The following is an 8,048-nucleotide window of genomic DNA, read 5'->3' on the forward strand; positions in this document are numbered from 1 at the left end:
GGGTTCGAGATGTCTCTTGGACCTTCCTGTTGTTTTTCAGGTGCCAGAGTTGAAACCCTCAGGACTGCTGCTGAGCCTGTTGTATGGCCAGTAGAGAGACCTGGGGAAAAACAGGCTCTTTCCTTCCCAAACACCAGTGCTGCTCCTTTTTCCCAGCATCATAGGCAAAGCCCTGACTGAACCAGGGATCTTTCCCAATCATTCCTCTCAACTTCTGGCCACACATGGATTTTTAGAAGCGCATCTGCCCTGGGACTGAAGCACAACCCCATTTTTGGCACCAGAGATGTACTGTGCTGCTGCCATGGCTTGTGTTCCTGCCGTGGGCTGGCCAAGAACTACACTGAGAACAAACTTCTCAGAGAAGGGAGAGCCTCCAAAAGAACCACCTGTACCTCATGCCTCGGGGTAGAGGCATGGGTTGAAGGACCGGCATGGCTTCTGGGTGAGGAAGAGGTGTTCGATGTGTTGTTGGTGCCAGGGCTCTGGGTGGCCACATCAGTACGCCTGTAGTGGTCCAAACTTGGCTCCAGAGCTGGAGCTGTCACCCCAGAGCAGCAGGCAGGGCCAGTGGCCTCACTCCATGCAGCTTCTCTGCAGTGGCCCCTGCACAGGAATCTTGGGCGGCTCCCGGCATCCAAGGGCTGTCCAGCTTTCCATTTTTGGAATGTGTTATTTTTCCCCCCTTTGGTATGATTCAGGAGGGAAGGACTGGTCTTTCCAGAGAATTACTCACATTATGTAGTAATCAAAAGTGACCACTCTCTCTGAGGTCCTTCCAGAAGGACATTACCAGCCCACGCTCCCCAGAAAAGAGCATCTCACCACTCCTCATTGTCATTCTTTTTTCGGTCGGTTTTAATTGTGTCGCAGCCATTTCAGGACTCCTGAGACAAAAGAAAAGACTTTTTTATTTTTAATAGAAACTAATTGCACCTCAGGTTTTTACAAGGCCCATGTGGCTGACCAGGCTTTGGTGTGTGTATCACGTTACTGTCGGCTCGCTCAGGCATTCCCACTGCTTCTTGGCACTGGGTGCCTGAATTCGCGGAGTCATATGAGCTCCGTGAATCCCTGATCATCAGGCAAGCACAGCCTGACACCATGTTACCTGCTCAGGTGTTGGTGGGAAACAAGACCCATTGGAGAACCAAGTAACCCCAGTGTACACCAGTTGGGCTGTTGCCTGCTGGGTTGTGTTTCTTGTGGTAAGTGGTTCTTTGGAAGTGGAGTCACCACGTGAAGGATGACATTTCTTCCATTGTGAAGGTTGCACAAGATGTGTGGATCCCATTCAGTTTTAAGTCTTAAATGGAGCATAAATCCTTTCACTTACCTATTTATGGAAGAGATTGTGTTTGTTTTTTGTGCCCATTTCTGTATAGCAGAGAGAATGTTATCTTGTGCAGAGGCAACACCATGATGACCTCCTTAAAGAGAGCCAGAGATCCCACTGCTCTCTGCTCATCACAGTGCCACAGGGATGCACAGTCACTGCAACTGCAGCAGTATCCCCAGACTGTTGCAGGTGGATGGGACTTAGCAGACTACTACAGAGTAGGTGACTCTGAGCACCAACCAGTTTAAAGTTTCACAGTTGATCCAAAGACCAGTTCACTATGTAGAGACTAAATTATCTACTCTTACATTGCCAGGCATGGTTTTTTAACTTGTTTCTATTGTTTTGGCAACTCTGACTGGAGCTTCAAGTGCACACGACTGCTCAGAAACTCGTAAGAGCATTTCCAGACAGAGTCACTTCTGTAGGTCCCTCTTCCCTCCAGAGAAGGAGAACATATTTGGATATGAGCATATGTGTAGCCTTGAAAACTCAATGTTACGGGAACACATTGGCTTGGATGCTCCTCCTCCTCAGGGGATTTCTCCATGGCTCTTTGCTGCTCCACAGAGTTGTATCTGGGATGCAGCACTCACACAACAAGCTGGCCTTTTCTCTGGAAGCGCTGCCTGGCCAAAAGAGCTGGCATCTGCAGCCATCTGTTTTTTTTCTGAAGGCTGAGGATGTTTTTTGTGCTTGATCAGGCTCCAATACCAGAGCGATTCTTCTGATTTCTAAAAATCTGGATTCAGTTTTTAGAAAAGAGGTTACCCTTTGCCTGGGCAAGGAAAGCAAAGCATGAGCGTCTCCTTGGTCTGCTCTGACTCCTGTCTCAGATGTGTATGGGTTACTTTTCACTTCTGAGTGCACCAGCCCCTCCCCAAATGTGTTTTAATCCTTGTTTTCAAGTCACTCTCTGCACAAGTATCACAGAGAGCCTCCACAGCCCAGACCAGCTGCAGCACACATCCCATGCACTTGTGCTTCAGCAATTTTAAGTGTGCAGAGTTCTCTTTAAAAAAGTTGTGAGATCTTACAGAGGAAAAAAATAATCACTTTGCCCAAGAAGACTGCTCCTATTCCAGTATAAACTGCCTCCAAACGTGGAACAGTGGCATGCCATGTTGCTGCACGGGCCAGCAGTGCTGAATGAATTGGCAGATGCTGTGCTGCTGTGTGATCTCTGGGAGTTGGGCTGTGAGAACGCTGCTCCTCTACTCACAGTTTCGGTTCGAAGGCGAAAGAGTTGGTTTGCCAAAAAAGTGCCCCTTGCCCAAGCCCCGATGGGATAAATGGAGCCTCGTGCTGCCAAGGCTTGCTGGGTGCATTCACCTTACCCTCGGTGGGTGCTGACAGCCTCCGCTCTTCCCAGAGCTGGCAGTTGGACACGGAATGTATAGACTGATGATGAGGTAGGGAATTTCTCACCACTGCCTGCTGTTACTGGCGCTCTGGATGTTCATACTGCTGGCTCCAGGGAAATCAAGCCTTTCTGGGAAGTGGCTACTCCCTATCCTCTTTATACAGAAAATGTATTGTTATTATTTGAAAGCACTTTTGTATTGCCCTTAGACTACAAGCATGGCGATTGTTCCATTAGAAGACATCATGGTGCATAGCAGTGAAATACGACGTACAGTACCATGCAGTATGTATTTTCCAGATAAACTGGGAAAATAGTGAAATGGATCTGCAAAGTGGGGGTACAATAGCTGCTTTGCATTCCTCCACATGTGTGGAATTTATGTGCACCACAGAGTGACTCTGTTTCGCTTCCATGTGTTTGTGATGGTCGGATGATCAGTTGTGTTTCTCGCCGGTTTCGTTTTCTCAGTTGCACTTGTGGGCCAAGCACAAAGTTGCAGCAACTTCAGATTGAATTAGTGCTGGCTAAACCCTCCCACCATTTATTTCCACTGCCACAGCGAGGGGGAACAGACTGAGCAGCTGAAAAACATAAGAGGTGGTTTCTCCTCCTCAACCAGGGGCAGCTCAAGCAGTTTGCCAGATAAAAGTAGTTGGTTGCGCTTGCAGACTCTGGGTTATTCGATTGAGACTTCCCAGCCTGGAGGTGCATCTCCTGCACACCCCACCCTGGCTGGGGAGCTGAGCAGGGAGATGTGTCACTGTTCACAGTGACTCTGGAAATTGCTGCCGGAGGAGAATCTGCATCTCTCAGAGCCAGATCTTGCAGAGATGGACAAGCCCTGGACTTGGCCCTGTCAGGAGGAAGGAGTCATGCCCCTGCACATGGTTCATGTGGCTCTTGGCGAGGCTTAAGTTGTCTGGGAAAGCAACAGAGCTGCTCCCCACCCTGGAAAGCCTTTAAGTCACTGCTTAAGGCCACCGCAAGCACCATGAGCTCTGCTCCATGGGCCAAATTCCCATGAGATGGCAGGATGGTTCATATCCTTGACACATATCCAGTAAAGCATCACACCCTCTCCTATTGCCTTGCATTTCTGGCTCTTAGCCCAGGATTTAGCTTTTAGAGAATAACAGGATTAGCCAAGGAGGTCTTTTTAAACCTTGGGTTTGCAGAGGGCAGGAGAAGGTACCAAAACGGGCAGAGGTTCCCGAGGAACATGAGAACAGCCCAACAAAGGCACCCTTGTGCAAGCGGGAAGATGCAGCAGAACCTGTGTCCGGATGAAAGCAGCCCTATCAAAATAGCCATAAACAAACCCGCCTCCTCTGCTACAGAAAAGCTGTTGTGCCAGGAGCATATTAAATTGTATATGCTTTTTCTCAAGGCAAAAGAATTGCAGCAGTGATGGCAGCTGTGTGTGCTGGAGCCGAGCCACCGTATTCAACTCGTGAAGGCCTTGCTGAGGACGGGGTGGGGGAAGGACTGTGGATGAATGTATTATTCAGAGGGACCCACACTGAAATGATCTACCGGCGCTGGGGATGTGTGAAAGGGGAAAAAAGCGACAGCCCTGACACCAAAAGCTGGTGGATCTGCCGGGGGCAGCACAGGTGATGGGCCAGGTCCCCTCCCAGACTGGGAGCCGTGGTCCTGCCAGTGTTGCTGTTTATGGGATGAGTCAAGGTGTATTTTGCCTTCCCTGGGTTTCCCTGGGGAGGTTCTGGGTCTCGACCTTCAGAAGCAGAGCTGGGCTGCAGCCACTGCTCTGACCAGGAAGGAGGAGAAGGTTGCAGGCAGGGGGGTGCCCAGCCTGCTGAGTGAGGAGCAGGGAGCTGCAGCCAACCCCATCCTGCACGTCAGTGGGCTCCGATGACAACCACCTGGCTGGTCCCATGGTGTGGTGGGTAAATGGGAAATAAAGTGGCCTCATACCCACAGGATGGATTGTTTCAGCCTGCTTTTCTCCTGGCAGGGCTGTTCCATGCCTGGTGCCTGCCTATGTCCTGGAGAGACAGGGTGCAGTGGGCTCAGAACTTGCCCATGCTGCAGCCAGAACCTTGTATCAGTGAGGCCACCTCAGTATGCATGTCCCCATACCCGGGACAAGGGCTTGGAGGGATCCCTCTGCAACCTCTGAATGTTGGTGCACTGTGAACAGCCACAGAATGGGATTTCATCACCATCCACACCATCTCTGCCATGTGTGAGCTGAGCCTCCCAGCCAAGCTCATTGCTCAGTTGGTTGGAGGAAGATCTCTGAGTTTGCTGCCCAGTCTTTGCCCTTCACTCCTCGGGCTGTTAGAGATCCAAGCTTGGACCTTGCAGCCCAGAGGAGACACACCTGTCCCATGGATGCCCACAGAGACCTTCTGTGAAGCACAGGGAGTATCTAAAATATTTTTCCACCTTAAGCTGCAACTCCCTTGTGAGAAAAGTTGAGTTGTGACTAAAGGATACAGGACAATTTCCCATTCCTCCCACAATTTAGAAACATTGAGAAAACTAGCAGGATGCTAGGTAGAGGCACCTCCTGTAGATCTCCTTAGGAGGGAGCGAAATAGAATAAATTCAGAAAGGATGACTTCTGTGCAGACACCTTGCAGGTGCCTCATCAAAGATCAGTTTATCTCCAGGCAATACAGTTCAAACACTGCAGCAAGGAAATGGGAGAGAAGATCCTGACACCCATCTCAGCTTAAATTCAGTCACTGCAGCTGTCCCCTTCTTTAAGGCAGAAGAGGAAATTTATGGTTTCCTGCAATGCAAGCAATGCTGTGAGCACCCACAAGGTAAATGCCCCTTTGTGCCCAAATCCCTTCCCTATCTGAAGTCACTGCATACAGAGTGCTAACATGATTCAGTGAGAGAAAACCCATTTTGGTTGCTTTCTAAGCAGATTACAGCAGATTAGCTGACTAATCTATATGGAATCCTCTCTCCAACAATTTCAAACTGTAAACAAATCCAGCCACTTTTGCATTGCGCATAAATATTTACTGTGGATTATATGAAGATTAACTTCAAATGATACTTGCAACAAAGGTTTTATTTTGTAACTTGCTACCTTTAGTAATGTAAAACCTTTGGAAAGATATATACCTTCCACAAAGCATGGATTTAAGGCCCATCAACTGCACAATAGCATCCACCAGAGCGTACACACAAGCAGAAACGGAATATAGTATCACCCACAGATGAAGGAAACCAATAATAAAAGCTACTGGTACCAAATAAAAGTGGCTAGGATTATCATAACATGGAATTAAGATCTTTCCTAGAAGATCTAACCTGGTGTTAGTAGCTGACACCTCACTACTACTCACAATTGGTTCTTCACCTGCAGAAAAAAGCTGTGCAAGGTTTGCAAGCAAAGGATGTTGTTTAGTGCCCTGAGACATCGCCCTTCTCGGTGGGCAGTGGAGGGGACCTGGCCCTGCTCACTGTCCAGGGGGCTGGTGAGAAATGAGGCAGCCGTTGTGATGAAGCAGTTCCTCTTCCTGCAGATCTGGAGTTCTCATCAGATCTCCTTCATCTTATCTCCAGTCATATAGGGGAACCTCAGAGCCACCAGCTCAATGCTTCAGAGGCTGCTGCTCACCCTGGTGAGGTTCCCACAAACATATTGGCTCTGATTCCCAAATTTAAAATGCCCCTAGGGAAGGGAGGGGTGGGAATCACTGTCTGTATCACACAGCTTGCAGAGGAGGGAACCAAATGATTGCAGACTGACTGATCTTGCTTGATCACATCACCTGTAGCTGAATCTCAGCACACACCCCACTCCAGGACAGTGAGGGAGCGAGAAGGGGGTTCTCAGAACACCTTTTTCTTCCAAAGAACAACAGGCCGGAGGCCACTGCCGAGGAACCCCACACAAAAGCCAGAACTGTGTTTGCCAGCATGTCATGCTCCAACTAGGATGTTTTAGGGGCAGCCAGCACCAGCCTGCCTGCACTGCTGACTCCTGTGGGGCTGTGCCTGTGGGTGTCTAGGCTGGACAGATCTGGTACTGCTGCTCCACAGGGAGAAAAGCAGGCCTTGCACAGCATTTGGTTTGGACATGGGGAATGTTGTGTCTACCAGAACAGTGAAGGAATGCTCAGTTTACAAGGCAATGGCTTTTTAGGAAGCCAGAAAAAGTTAAACAGCCTTCCCAGATGGAAGAGCGTCCTTTTCCACCCTTTGTATAATTAGGGCAGCTCCATTCTCCTATAAAGAGATGATCTGTTTAATACAAGAGATTTCCAAAGTCTTAGTAAATGAGTATCTGAGAACTGGCTTCTGATGTGGTTTATGTTCTTTTTGATAGATTTAGGTTATGGGAATGTTCGTTACAGAGGCAGTGAGTGATTCATCCTGAAACCATCCGGGTGCCATCTGACCCATGCTGTCCATTTGAAGGTAGAGGGAGGCTGCAGCCTGCTCTGTGTTAGTGCCTGCAGTTTGAGCTGTTCAGTGTAAGTTATAATTGCAGAAAAAATTACTGCAGCAGAGAAGAAGAAAGGGCTGCATTTTGCAGAGAGATGTAATCCTCACCAGAGCAACATTTCCATAGCAAGCTGGGGTCTGACAGCAATGCCTCAGGACCTCAGACTGCTGTGCTCCGTGTAAGGAGCTGTACTGGCACCTTAGGAAAAGAAGGTTTCCCTGGAGAGTCTCTGGCTGCTGCTTGTCGAGCACAAAGCAACACAGACAGGAGCCAATTGCTCTGTGCTACTGCCCACCTTGGAGCGGTCTTGGAAGACATCATTTCCCCACCGGCTGCAGTTTTCTCTCAGTAGTACAGCAGGATCAAGCCCTTGATGAGAGAAAGAAGTGTGGGGGAGAAGCAGCATTCTCCTCTATGTTTTTTTCCTATAGTCAAGCATTTGGAAATCCTGTATCCATCTGAAGAACATCAAAGCAAGTAAAAGAACAGAGGGTGGGCTCTGAAAAACCTCAAAGGGGAGCTGCCCTACACAGGACTGAGGCCCTCCAGCCTTGATATGCTCCCTGGAGCCCATGTCCCATCACAGGACCCTTTTTGCCAGGCTGGGGCTGGGCTGCCCAGGCTGCCAGCTGAAAAGCCACTCCCAGGTAAATCTCAGCACCACATCAGGAGAGTGGGCACTGAGCGTGGAAAACTGGGTGGACAAAGGCATGGGATGCACTGTTGGGCAGCACTATCATCCAGCTGCCTTGCAGCACATCTCTGTGCTCACTCCTGTCACAAAGGCAAGAACGATGGGAAGCAGGGATACTCCTCATTAAAATTCATAGATTCCCATTGGACCTGCATAACTTCTCCAGGACTTGTGTGAGAGCAGGGCGAGGCCACAAGCCAAGAGCTTTGCAGCATCA

This window comes from Neopelma chrysocephalum, unplaced genomic scaffold, assembly GCF_003984885.1.
Source record: "Neopelma chrysocephalum unplaced genomic scaffold, ASM398488v2 Primary Assembly neopelma1_65, whole genome shotgun sequence".
Lineage (NCBI taxonomy): Eukaryota > Metazoa > Chordata > Aves > Passeriformes > Pipridae > Neopelma > Neopelma chrysocephalum.